The sequence below is a fragment of the Puntigrus tetrazona genome, chromosome 12 (genome assembly GCF_018831695.1).
Source record: "Puntigrus tetrazona isolate hp1 chromosome 12, ASM1883169v1, whole genome shotgun sequence".
In the NCBI taxonomy this organism is placed as follows: domain Eukaryota; kingdom Metazoa; phylum Chordata; class Actinopteri; order Cypriniformes; family Cyprinidae; genus Puntigrus; species Puntigrus tetrazona.
In genome coordinates this window covers 17,565,348-17,580,365 of record NC_056710.1, presented here as the reverse complement: position 1 = coordinate 17,580,365, position 15,018 = coordinate 17,565,348, and the positions used below count along the sequence as shown (strand labels likewise).

General features: G+C 38.1%; 1 protein-coding gene across 1 annotated transcript in view; it reads right to left on the bottom strand.

Moving 5' to 3' along the window:
- Window positions 1-4,302, bottom strand: part of LOC122355859 (cadherin-10) — a 48,103-nt gene extending 43,801 nt beyond the window's left edge. The window contains exon 1 of the mRNA XM_043254441.1: window positions 4,093-4,302. The gene's annotated coding sequence lies outside the window, so the exon portion shown is untranslated. The remainder of the gene's footprint in view (window positions 1-4,092) is intronic.
- Between the last annotated feature and the right edge of the window lie 10,716 nt (window positions 4,303-15,018).

Below are 15,018 nucleotides of genomic sequence, written 5' to 3'. Positions count from 1 at the left end.
GTATTTTTTGTTTAGCAAACCTTGGTATATTGGCAAAGCTGAACGCAGTTTGAGACATTTTTGAGATGTCTTCTAAACATTTGTCGTTTATGTACGCTTTCTACAAATCGATGTTCCACTTATGTTTAAATGTTGCTGTTTTAATGGAGTTCTCAAGGGAGTTATGTCTAAAAAAAAGTTGTTAGTCACACATAAGACAAGCGTTAACATGCAGTAAGAGAATAAAGCTTCAAATGTGGACAGCATGGCTCAGATACTTTGATTTTGGAAGAATTTAATTATACTTTTTATTGCGGACTTTGGTATGCTGGCAGATCTGAGCGGAGTTAAAATGTTGTTGAGATTACAACATAAAAAAAAAAAAAAAAAAATCCAAGAGATAAAAATCACATCCATGCATACTGTTTATTTACTGCATATGCTAGTCACAAACGGTTTGTGGTTCCCATTGTTCACAAGCGTTGTTTAAGAATTGGAGTTCTCCTCCTTAGGGTGCTTTTGTTTTCATTAGCCACGCCGAGTAGAGTTATCAAATCACACGCTGTACAAGATTTTTGCAAGTTTACACAACATAATAAAAGAGAGAGAGAGGCGCTGCATATATCCAGCTCAGTCGGGAAGATGTTAACACTACAGCGGTGAGAGGATGTAGCTCGTGAAAAGGCCCAGACATGAGATTGTGTGTTTGTATGATAACTGCAGGACTCACAGGGTGCCAGAAACCCAGAGATTTTTTTTTTTTACTGTTATCGTGCACTCTTAGCCTTTCCACTGCAATGTCAAGAACGTTCTGGCAAGAAAAAAAATGAAATTGTGTGCACCAATTTATGCGTGGCGATTCTCATGATTGCATTTTCTAATTATCATTCAAGGCTGTCCTTGAGGTTTAATAGCATTCTGGATATTAATCTTTGCTACAGCATGCCTATTAAGCATTAGGCCAGCGAATCTTTTTTTTTATTATTATTTCGCCTGTTACCATACAACAAAGACAAGCTATCTCTCCAGATGTTTAGGACTGTCACTTAATTATCTCACTTTGATTAGTGCATTAAAAACTTGTTTATGTGCGGCGGTAAGGGAGGATCCGCGATACTATAAGGGGAGGAACGGAAGAAGCGCGAGGGAGTCGAGCGAGGAGGAAGAATCTTCTCACTTGTCCTATTAAGAGCGCCTAATTAGTGTGTATATGTGAATTTGGGCGTATGTAGACATGCTAGTCGAGGCGTAATAAGGTAATGCTATGTAATTATGAATTAATTGGCAGAGAGGACGACTAGTTGTCCTTTCGGAAAACTCCACACGACTGACCCCCGTTGATCGGCACGAGGCGCTGAAAACATTTTGCGAGCCGTTCTTTTGCAAACGGAGCGACAAAGTTCAAGTTTTGTAATTTGCAGATTTGATTGACAGTGATGCACAGCCGAAGTCTCCAGGATCAGACCACTAGCGCGAGCACAGAGCCGCCAAAGTCTTTCGATGTAATTGCTGTAGTCCTGTCTGCAAGGTAGTGCTATATTTCTCCCGAGGTTTATAAAAGCAGTCTGGGGCAGCGTTGTCTTTTGGGAATACATCTGCCAGAGTTCAACACAGCTTCGTTCACTCATGCTATCTGCCTCCAAACAGCCCCCTCTTTCTCTCCTCAGTATATTCCCCCTAAGACCATATCAGACACGGATCATTTAGGGAAACTGGGTTATTTCTGTCCACACCTGACTGTGTTCTGATGGATGTCTGGAGCCATATGTGGGATACGGAGGCTTGTGTCTGTGCATTTGTCGTGCTTATTATCGCTGGGGGAAGTTTTCTGGTGCTTCTCGTTTTCGTGACCTTGACATCTCAAGCGTTAAAGGATGGAGACCTCATTCAGGTTGTAAGTTTGACGGGAGAACTTCACTTTTAGAAACAGGATGGACAAATCGCTTAATAATAAATATAGACTGCATACGCTCTGAAAGATTGAAATATTGCCCGAGGCCTGTCTGATTTCTGACAATCGAAGCAGCCTCACGGTCTGTCCAGATTACTCGCAGGGCATCAAACTCTCTGCAGCGGTCAGATAAAGATGGACGCAGAGTTTGTTTTTTGTAACATTTACTATGGCAGAGCCTTTCCTTCACTTTAAATTTAAGACGGGAGCTTGTAGAATCTGGATTGCGGGGTTTTAAATGTTTGTTTGCGAAAGTGAAGTCGTGAGGGTTTAAAATGATTGAAGATCAACCGTGGTGAAGACTGGGTTTCATTGCTGCATAGCATTGAATTTTGAGCCACTTGGTGGAGCTAACTCTCTCTCAGATAACACTGAAGTTCTCTGTCTGTGTCTCGCTCTGTTTCTCTGTGTATATAATGTGTCTTCAGCCTAAAACGCTGAAAATAAATTTTAATAGATTTGCATTCTGTTCATTTTAATTTTATATTCATGGCAGTACAAAACAAAAACATACTTTTTGTGTGTGTGTGTGTAGTATATATATATATATATATATATATATATATATATATATATATATATATATATATATATATATATATATATATATATATATATATATATATATATCCACACTAATAGCATCACAATAGCTTATTTATGGCATATTTTACACTCAAAAAATATCTTAGTCTAAATTAAAGCTTGATTAATTTCCAGTTAAAGTTTTATTGCTCTTGAACATTTTCATAGCTCAGGAGATTCTCTGTTTTATGTTTTATGTATCAACATTGACATCCGGGCAAAGTATAGAGCTATACAATTTTCATGAATATAACAGCTCAGAATTTCGCATTAATATTTATATTGAAGTATGAGTTCGGAATCGTGAAAATCTGAGAAAAGTCTGAGACACTGTTGAGATTTCTTTCAAGCTTTCTTTCAAGATTTCTTTCAAGAGACTACTGTGATACATTTCTGAATTGGGAAAAATCTGAAAAGCATGTCTCCTTTTGCCTTCAGTTTAAGAAAATTAAGAAGGTTTCGTGTGATTATTCTTTTATATAGATTATGTTCCCAGAACAATAACCCATATAAAACAGATACAAAGTGTTACATAAGTCTGTAAATGTCTCTCTAGGCATTCTGTGTGCTGTCAGTGACAGATCTTCTATTCACAGGCTTTTGTGTGCATTTCCAAGTCAATCGTTTTGCATCGAAAGGGATGCTATTAGTGTGGCTAATTTATAAAGCAGAAATGCAACGAGCACTTTAGAGGTTAATTTGTGTTGGGCAATAATGACCACTCACTAATGACTTCCAATACTGAAATCTAGTTGATCGGCTGTATTTAGAAGCAGCATGTCCTGGTGTTTATGTGTGTGTGTGTGTGTGCATGCATGCCTGTGTGTGTGCGTCTGTAAAAGAAACAGTGAGAGTGAGTGAGTGATTAGGCTTGAGCAGCGGGGTAGACTCTTGCTGTGTCCAATGCAATACATATTTATGAAATATTCCTGCACGTCCCTCTCTCTCTCGCTCTCTCACGCGCACACACGCACGCACGCACGCACATCGTTTATCTTCAAACTGAGGCAGCCAGTAAAATAGCTGCCAAATGACACACAGGTCAAGGCAATAATCTGCTTATCAGAATCAAGCAAAAGCATTTGTATAATTGCAGGATTCATAACAGAGCGTTTGTCAAATAAAATTACCGCAGCGCAGCTCTGCCAGGCTGAATGAAGTTTTTAGTCGCATCGTTTGCTGTCTAAGTGTTTCTTCTGCACGTAGAACAAATAATTTCATCATAACTAAAAATAATTCCCCATTTGATCTTAAACAGCAAACTTTACCTCCATATCGACAAAATAATACAAATAGAAACAACACACCTCTAAATCTGACTTCTCAAGACTTCAGATGTCTAGAAATGAAATTCAGCAACACGAAAAACAGTTCGAACTGTTTCTATTCAAGAATTCCCTCTCAGTTTCCAAAAATATAAACTCACTTTACCGAAACCTTAATAAATCCTGTACAGTAGGTCCCCGAGCATAAATATGCCAGTGAAACATTCTCAAAAGCGTCAGAACACTCTCTTTATGTCCTAGGCGTATTTTCTGAAACCACCTGCAAAAGAAACTAATTAGCCGTCTACTCACACTCTCTTTTTGCTTTTGCCACGTCTTTCTCAGTTGCTTTAAATCCGTCTTAGCCACTCTTTAATCAAATAGTTCCTCCAGTGTAAAATGATCTCCACGGCAACCACTCTGCAGGGCACATCTGTCTTAATGATAACCTTTAGATTCAGCGAGCGAGAGAGAAAATTACGTACATGACTGCTCTCTTTCCGGACTCTCCTCATCCGTCTGAGCAAGAGTGGGGGACCGAGAGAGCACAAGAGCAACAGAGCTGGAGAGGGAGGGAGGGACAGACGAGAGAGAGAGAGAGAGAGAGAGAGAGAGAGAGAGAGAGTTTTACCTCCGTTGTCTATACTCCATTGTTTTCTGCTGTGTTTTCGGCACACTTCTATATCTCCTTAGCATAAGCTCCACGCTTGTCACCTTCCCTCTCAGTTTTCTCTGTAAGACTGAACATCGTCCTGAAGCTTACTGTGTGAGAGAGAGAAAGAGAGAGAGAGAGAAAGAGATGTCTGTCTGCTCTCTCTCTTTTATTCTAGTCCTTTTGTCTTAAATGCTTTTTGATTTCTACTTGTCTTTTTACCTGCTTTATGTCTCCTTTTTTGGTCTGTCTGTGTATTATTTTCCTTTTTAAGGTGCATTTCTCCCTCTCTCTTTCTCTTTTTGAGTGTCAGGGAGATTGTGGCAGCGGGATTGAGCCCATGATTGGCTGCCACTCAGTCGTCGCCGATGAAAGACAGCAGAAAAAAAGAAGGGTAGAGAGAGAAGAAGAGGCTTTACTCCCCTGGAGCTGCGGTTTTGACTTGGCTTGCCACAGATTGTAGGGGGTTGGGGGGGTTAGAGAGATACACTGCCAACGTCCGAGAGAGGTGGAAAGCGAGAAAGAGAGAGGGAAGAGGTCAAGGAGATGAGGGCCATGGGCATTAGAACCGCAGGCAATAGATGGCGGTAGCGATCCACAGCTAATGGATGACACGTGATAGATGGACTCATCGATGCTAACTGTCCAGAGCGATCCAAGCTTGATCTAATCAGGGTTCAATGACAGTGGAATGAAGGAGAAAGAGCCCATAATAAGTAAATCAACACCAGGAGAGAGGCAAAAGAGAGGTAGGAGTCGGGGGGCGGGGTGGACCATGTCCAGGCACTCAGCGGGAACGTCATTACCAGCTCTCTCCTCCGATTCATATCAGTCCATCACCTCACATAAACCCAACTGATGGAGGAAAGCCGGATTGCTGCAAAGACCAAATGAAGAGATCATATACATCGTATAAATATATGAAAATCGAGTCAAAATTTCGTACCTTGTACTTGTATAAATGTGTACAGCTTTGTCATCGAATAGCACTCCATAGCGCTAATGTTTTCAACTTTTTTTTTTGCAAATTGTGAATAAATATTATAAATATAAATTCTAATTTGTTATCGATATCTATTTGTTAAATCGATAAATGAAATATTGTTCCGAATTTCTGTTCTCGTCAACTTCCTATTGCTACAGAAATATTAAGCAAACTAACAGTTTTTAGCATTTCCTGAGCATTAAATAGCATATTAGAATGATTTCTGAAGGATCACGTGTCACTGAAGACTGGATTAATGATGTTGAACACTGAGCTTGGAATCGCAGGAATAAATCATATTTTAAAATATATTATAATAAAAAAAACAGACATCTTAAATTATAATGATATGTCAGAATACCGCGCACATATTTTTTATCAAATAAATACAACCTTGGGATTTATATAAGAGTAAAATATTTAAAACACAATATAAATGATGCATAAAACACGACTGGCTGTGGTTGACATATCGTACAGCAATGTCTCACTCAGTTAGGACTGACAAATTGCTCGTTGCTGGAAGCCTGGCCAGTACACTGTGTTACATTACTCTTACAAAGGGCACAAAAGCAGGTTTTAAATTTGTCTTTACAAAAAAAAAAAAAAAAAAAAAAAAAAAAAAAGAAATGTCATGGAGGTTGGTCTCAGAGTAGTGATTGACTGAATTAACACAGTCTGTGTGCCGTAACACGCCGCATTGTTATGATAAAGTACCATCTTCTGTAATTTACCTAGAATGCGTGTGTTCACTTCTGTTGTTTATGAACGTGCACAATCACTGCAATAAGAGGGAAAGACAAACCTTTCTGGAAATGTTTTACAGAGATACTGCGAAGGTTTATTTTCAGCCTGTGGGGAATAATGGGAGACCTGTGCAGCTCCGTAGATACTTGCCAAAAAAAAAAAAAAAAAAACTCTTGGTTTCTACATCCAATTCTATTTAAAGGAACCCTTCATTTAAAGATTACATAAAAACATAATAATAAATATATAAAATACCCTCGGGCCATCCGAGATGTAAATGAGTTTATTTCTTCATTGGAACAAATTCAGAAAAATGCAGCATTACTTTACTTGCTCACCAATGGATGCTCTGCAGTGAATGGGTGCCGTCAAAATGAGAGCGTCCCCTATACTAAAAATAATAATAGAAAAATGATTACCCTATTGTTCCCTCAAATGAAAATCCAATAACATATATTCACTTAGAACTGTTTTAGCTTTTTTTAAACCTTTTTTTTTTGACCTCTGCATATTTCTCTCCTGATTCAGACAACATTTTTTCCCGGAAAAGAGTATTATGCACAGAGGATATCGCAAGGTAGCAGTTTGTCTGAAGTCTGGGGCTTCAAGCTAGATTAACCTCAAACTCTTATATATATATATATATGAAACCAGACATTTTTTTGTACCATCTCCTTTTATGCAGTGAAATACATCACCAGATGAGGCACCACTGCTGTATGACGCCGTTAAATATCATATAGCATCACGCATGTGATACAGATCTCAGAGCTTTAACAGACTCTCTTGTTCCTCTTCCAGCTCATCTCATCTCTGCTGATGGCCAAGCGTGGGAAGTTAAGTCTGTAGACAAGTGCACTCATGATGTGTAATGTCTCCAGTTGGGGGCAGTATTGGGCCAAAGTTATTTTTGAAAAAGCGCCACATTCATTCTCTCTGACTAATGACACGTTATTAGGCCTTATCAACAATAAATAAAATAAACAATTAAAAACGGAGCTACCATGTGGCCAGCACAGCTATACAGATGTGCACGAGGAATCGAGAACACACGAACTTCATGGCTGGGACTGATGATGTATGGTAACGCTAACGCAGACTTCACATGAAAATATAAACGGATACTTACTCCTATTATACATTTTTTCCAATTACATTTTCTCTACCTTTATGCTCGTTACTGGACACTGCAGGGGAGCCATTAACTTCCACATAAACACACATGCATTTTTTTCTAAACAAACAGAAATGTCAGAGTTGGTTTGAGTCATCAGGCTAGTAAACACTGCAGACTGGATCCCGCAGTGCTTTCAGCTGTTTTATATGCTCTTATTTATTTATTTCCGTTTTTTTTTTCTGAAGTGGCCAACCTCAGATGAGCATTATTGATCACGACCAGAAGACAGTGATGTGATTTGAGTGAAACTGATACGTCGTAATGTCAAAGACACCGCAGAGATCCCTCACAACCATCAGAAAGAGCAAAAGGGCATTAACAGTATTGTTTTCTTAGGATCCGGTTGCCAGGTGCTCTCTGGTGAATAAAGAGATGAAATGAGTCATATGAAGTTTGTAAACTTTGAATGCAGTCAGTCCTTGTAACTAATTTTCAAAGACTTTGAAAGTCAGCTTCTTTCATATTTTCCTTTATGTATAGATATGTGTGTGTGTGTGTGTGTGTGTGTGGGGCAAAGGACAGTATTTATCACCAGTCAGATTTTCAATCTCTATCTTGGGCTTCCGATTTTCCAACTATCATTTTTTTTACCTTTATGCACCATTTACAAATACGCAGTGTATTTACTGCAGATCATCCGGAATAAATTATGAGAGACAAGCACAACATTTTACAAAAAAATATATAGTTTAATGATCGTTTTATGACATTCGATTTCATTATCGGTTCCTGTCTACATAAGGATGAAATACTACGCTAAAGTACTCTGGCTGTGGTTCCTGCCTCGCTCAGATGTGATGCTACTGTATCTACGGCGTCACCGCAAAAGAAATAGTTTTAGCCGAGTTGTGCTTGCAGTCTGAATTGGATGTAATGAAAGAGAAACACTGGGAGCCACAGAATGATACAAATACAATAAATAAACAGCACATCTTTCTATTGAGCTGTCCTCACTGGCTGCACACAACAACAAATATTTAGCACGGCCAGTATAGTCAGATTTTAGTAGAAGAGACTTTTACGAAGTGGACCTTGATAATGAAATGGACCAAAAGAATCTGACTCATGAGTCGTCGGTCTGAATCACTTGAAGCGTTAATAAAAGGTTCATATAATGGGACACTTTACTTTCCGATTCAGCTATTTAAAATCATTTTTTTATTTTTCTTATGGATTGAAAACAAATATTTTTGTGAGATAAAGCTGTAATAAAACATTGGATGAATATGAAACGAATACTAAAAATATAAATAACAAATAAAAATATAGAAACAAAATCATGAGAATGAAAATAAAACAAATGCATGATAAAAAGCTTATTCAAAATAATAATAAATAATGTATTAGTATATAAATAATACATAATACTGATTACATAAAATTCAAAGTGCATCATGGGTCAAATTATAAACAACATTTAAAAAATAATAAATACAATATTTTTGACCTCAAATGCCTTATTATTCCCAAAGTTAGCCTTGACACGGTGTAAGCAGTTATGGGCCATTATCATTTGCAAAGACTTTTAAAATGTGCAGACCTTCTTGGCTGATTTTTATTATCCGTGTCAAAATGAGCCACTAGACTTTTTTGGCCTTTTTTCCTCTTTAATTTTGCAGACGGGAAATGATAGGTAGCAAGATCGAGACGCACTGAAAGCAGAGCAGCACAGCTCATTGTGTTGGGACGTGTGCGTTAACCACTAGGCCATTTTCAAAATCGGTTTATAAATCAGCATACTGTAGGTCTATTATGGAAAATTGTCTGTGAATCTGCGGTTGGCTCTTTAACCTTTGGTTAGCTCAGCTTGTGTGGATTAATAGAGAGGATTGCCTCCATGTGAGTAAACCAACCCAGATGCTGAGATAATCCTGGAAAGACATGGTTGGCATGGCGATAGACCCTAAAGCACAGCCACTGTCTTTGTTGGCTACTGGGAGATTTCTGGTGCGTCGTCACCAGATGCTTCCGTTGCTGTCAAGTGCTCCAGGGGGATTCTGGGATTGAAAATGATTTCTGAATGTCTCAGGCTTAAAATAAGATGTGCTAAAACTACCTATTTTGAGATAAGTTAGTATGTATATATGTACGTATGCACACGTAGGCCTATACAGGCCCTATAAGAGAAAAACACTAGCGTTCGAAACTCTGGGGGTTGGTGAGATTTGATTATTTTTACTAAATTAACTTAACTTTTTATCGATCAATATATAGTATGTATGTGTATTAATATATACATAACAAATATACACAGTACACATAGTATTATTATTATGTAAATAAAAACTTAATACATTTTGGATGTAATTAATCACAATCAAACTATTTAAAATAAGTTATTAAATTAAAAGTGCATTTTTGCTGCATAAATATATATAAAATATACTGTTAAAAGTCACTTTTTAATCAAATAAATGCAACCTCTTAAAAAAAGCTTACCAAATCCAAACTTTTAAGCATGCATAAACTTCAGTTTCCCAATTGCTACTAAGGTTGAAGTCGTTCAAAGACGTGCCAGTCGTGACAGATGTTTTCTTTTAGATGATTTGTATCCCTCAATGGAATCACTTGCGTCACTAGCGTGATTTAAACCATATGGTGCAGACGTCCACGTACAAAAACAATATATATATATATTTTTTTTTTACAACCGAGTTTTACTAAACCCACATGCTTAAGTGACGTTTCCCTTATTGGACATGTCCTTGTTAAAGCATTACCAGAGACGGGGTTTGGTTTACAGCACATCGCTACAGTGATGTGACATCAGGCTTGTCAGTTATAGGCAGAGAATCTCGCGGAGATTATGCTGACTAATGGCTGCTCTCCTCGAGTTTCGCAGGAGAAAACATTGGGACAAGCTCTGCCGGAATAATGAACGGCGCCGGTGTCGCTGCATGTTTCTCGGAGCTCCTCACCTCTCATCTCCAGCACAGTCAGCCGCAGTGAGGCGTGTTTCATTTCAACCTTCCTTCAGCTGTCAATTCATATTCGCAAGAGGACAATGACTGAAAGGGGCCGCCGCACACCTACCTCAACTGTGAATTAGACCTGACTGCGTAATTAGTCAGGCCAGCACTGATAGGCTTATTTGTAGAGATCAAACACATCTGAAGGGAAGATGGCAGAGTGGACAGAAAAAAGGCTTTTTAGTCTTTTAAAAGCTTTTCAAACTAGCAATTACTAAGAAAAAAAAAGAAATCACAAGAATAATTATATATTTATTGACTTATTTGACACTACTGAGCTACTAGTGGGCCTGACGAGAAAAACGCTCTTAGGAAAAATTATTGCGGTTCGGCGATGGAAACACTTTGAAACATACCATGGTATTGTTTGATTGAAACACTAATATAGTGTAAGATTGCGAGGTGTTGCGAGAATGTCGTGACACGTACTACGCTGGGAAAAAAAAAAAATAAATCTTTCTCAGATATTGCGAGAGCATTTCACAGTTAATTACAAAGAAACGGCAAGCGACATTTTAAATAAAATGACATTTTGAAGCAGCAAAATTGAAAGTGTACATTTTCTTCTACACTGCACCCCAGTAACCTTTGTATTATTTATTAATAATAACTCGAAAAATGATCTTTAACGGCGTCCATGCGCATATTACTGTAATGTCCGGCAATACATGTCATGCTCATTACGTGCAGGACATAGGTTTGTTTTTGTTTACTGTTATGAGGTAAACTGTTGTCATTATCTGTAAGAAAAATGTTCATACATATTGTCATCGTGAACACTGGGTTGTGGATGGCGACACTCACCATTACAGCCACAAATCAACAATCCTGATAACAGCTGTTGTCTCAGAACTGTCATTATTATGAAAGGCTCCTCATCAGAGTTTCCACACTGTGCAGGAAAAAGACAAAGTGAGGTAAAGACAGGAGGAACATATTGTCGGCAGTATTTTTAAATTTTCACTGTGGATCAAGACTGTCTTCCTAGCACACCGCATTTGTTACAGTTATAGCTGACTGGAATATGTGGATTTTTGTGGTTTGTTTGTTTTATTTTGGTGAGCCTCGTTTTTTATTGTCATAGCTGACAGGACAATGTGAATCTGGAGGAGGTGATCTATCATAATGTGGAATAGAGTCGTAAGTGTGTGAGATGGAACTCGTATATCACTGCCATGTTTACCTGTAAATAACCCGGTTTGAGGCTTCTCATCATTTTGCCACACGCGCGCGGACAGAGCTACCCTGAGTGTTGCTGCGAATGCGAGTGTAAAGTCTTTCACACGCCGACTCTTATCTGTTTCACGAAAGCACACATTCACGCAGTCAACCTTAATTTGTTTTCAAGCTAGCATGCATTACGGAGAAATGGAGATATGTTCCATTCATTTCATGCACAACAGGTTGGGGGGTTTTGAGTAGCCAGTAGATGGCGACGAGTCTTGTTGAGTGACCCGCTGAATCGATCGATTCGTTCTGAAGCTAAATAAAGGACTCTTTACATCGCGTGCCACTATTGTGGGCTGTTGGAGAATTGCCTTTTCTGCGGTGTGTAGCTCTAAGTGAATGAAAATCCTGCGAAACTGTATCTGGAAGTGCACCATGTATAAAGCTGTCGATTCTCAAAAGAAAGAGTCGACTCTGAATCATTTAAACGAGTCCCCCTTTCGTGTTAACTTCAACACAAAATATTAGCATATTGGGATGCGGGGTTTATTCTCGCCCGGGTCTGAATAAAAAAAATGCTGCTTTAAATGAAATCTGCCAATCGCCGGAGGGGGGTGGGAAAATGAATCGTTGAGCGATTCGTTTGGAAATCGTTGAACACATAAGGTAAAATTTGAGCTTGCATGCACGCCAACCTATTTGGGACTCCCCAAACCAAAATATGATCGTTTTATAATCCATAATATGTGCATTTTAAAGAGCGAACACTTGACTGTCTTAAATGATTCGTTCACTGGATACACCGATTCCTTTGATTCACTATATTGGGTTTTCTTTTAGAATTGAATCATTGATTGATTCATTCAAAAGAACTGGTAGGCCACGATGTGTTTGCGTGAGAGTGAACTGTGACTTCGTTCGAATATTCCTGTTGGAGCAAAAAATACAGACAACGCGATGGACAGTTTTGCGTCCCGAATGTAAGTTACTCGATATGTCACGCGCTATGGTGCTGTTGTCGTGCTATTTTTATGTATTTTACCCTCGAGTGTTTGTAACTGTTACAGCAATTTTGCTATTGTGATCACCCAGCCCAGAATGATATTAATGACGTTCGGTTCTTTTCTCAAACGACTCGTGAGAACGAATCTCATAAGACACAGCTTTCATCCTACCAACAAGCCTAATGTGATTCCCAAACGAGCGATTCTTGTCGATTCAATGAATCACATAATATGCATTCAGATATCAGTTATTTCTTTCTAAACCACTTACATTCCTAGTGAGTAACAATGATTTAAATTTCTTAGGTTAGGAAGGCCAGAAAAACAAATCTATTTTCATTGAGTCTGTCAACCACTATTAGTCTGTTTTGATGGAGCTTATCAAGGACAGTCTAACCAGCCTCAGGAAAATGACATGGCTTTATGGTGACATGTGTCTCATGGAAATTGTCATGTGGGACATTTTGGAAGTAGCGTGTCCTGAATGTTCTCTTGAGGGCATAAGAAAATAATGACTGATAATTCATAACAACACATCTATTGCATCAACATTTGCACGGGGAGGAAAATGTCGTCTCAAGTGGTCAAACTTGATCGTACCTCGTTGAGTTTCATTTTTAAACCTAGGCTACCTGCCATAAGAAAACTTACAATCATTAGCTTGCAATTTACACACCGTCGAGGAGAAAATGAAGAGAATGCTGAAGTAATGAGATCTAATTGGATGGGTTCCAGTCATCTACTCAGCTTCAATTAACTACCAATTTACTTCAATTTTGACCAGAGTGTAGATTATTTGTCATTACGGTGCATAATGCTAGCCTTGATGCATTTCCAAATGGCCCCTAAACTCAGGATGAGTGTTATCTCGTTTAAAGTATATGGTAAAGCAACCGTTAACCACATCTTTTAGGCATTTTTTATTCTTGATTTATAAAGATTTTTGAAGGCTCTCAAGATTTCTCAGAAATCTTTATGGGCCAGTGTTTCATTTGTTAGCCTTTTAGTACTGAAAACCGTACTACGGCAAAGGATTTGGCTTACGATTGGGCAGTCTAGGTTAACTTTCTAAACGTGTGCCTTAGATATTTCAAATATTAGATTGCTTATCGTAGTACATACTTCAAAAATAGATTCCCTCGCAGTCGCAGAGAACGAGAGCGAGGGGGGAAAAAAAATGACAAGAGAATAAGCCTCGAGACAAAATGGCATCATCTGCAATGAGCTGAAACAGCACCATTAGTGTTCATAAAGAGAACCGGAAAGGATTGCTGAAGATTAGGCTACCAGATACTGAAAACTCTCTGCTTGCTGACATAATGGGGACTAGTAAGGATTTTTTACAGCTTTACATACTGCAGGACATGATCATGTTAAGTGTGAGTATTCATGGCCTCTGACAGCTAGTGAAGTTTAAGTCCCATCAGTATTCCAGTAGAGCATGATGGGAAGGTCATTACTGAATGCAGATAAATGTTACAAGAGATAAAGCACTGACCTCAGATCAGATTTGGAGAATGAAGAAAGGTCAAATTTACATTTTAGTCTCTCTTTCTCTCCTTTCTCTCGCTCTTTCTGTGTCCTCTAAAATGGGAAGCAATCAGAGGATTGCCTTGAAAAATAATTGACACTTATGGCAAGGTTATGACTGATGGTTGTATGTTGTTTACTGTATCCTCTGATTAAGTAGGAGCCAAAGATCATGCCTATAGATGCATCGCAAACACACCAGTTACCCATAGGGCAATTTTATAAGGGTAATGTCATTGTAGTGACTTTTATCCTGCAACACTGCAAACATTGCCCTCGTGACATTCCTTCCTCAGTTTAGAGGATTCCATCAAAGCCTCCTGCAATCTCTGTGTTATCACATGTTTGAAAATGGTTCGAGCTGTAGTATGTTGGAATTGGGCCACTAAGTATTAAATTATGCTAATGTAACCACTTCCCAAAGTCGTAATTTAATTCAAAAACACTATTATTGCACCATAAATATAGACCTTATGACTCGCATATTTGAAGTCTTTTTTTAGTTTGCATGACATTTGTTAATCAAGTGTGTTTTATGAATGAAAAGGAGTTAACGGAATTGATTTTATTCTATTTAATCGATGACATCAATTCAATATCGATTATATGTTAAGTATATTTGTATATTAAGTAGCTGAATATGTCCATTGTCATTACGCCTATCACATTAAAGTAATTCATTCCTAGCTTCATATTCATGTCTTTACTTCAACCTAAATTTGTTAACATTAATGAAAAATGTACATTTTGTTTACCACGACCAGCTGTTGTTTAAAAAGGACAAACACACAATAAAAACACATATACACACACACAAATAACAGTATATTGTAACTATAAAATGTGATATGTGAAAAGATGAGATGTGTGTGTGTGTGTGTATGTATATGTGTGTGTATATATGTATATGTATATATGTGTATATATGTATATGTATGCGTCACTACAGTGTTAAAAGATGGTCAGATTTAGGACTTATTTGTAATTTTTGGAACATTTTTGCAACA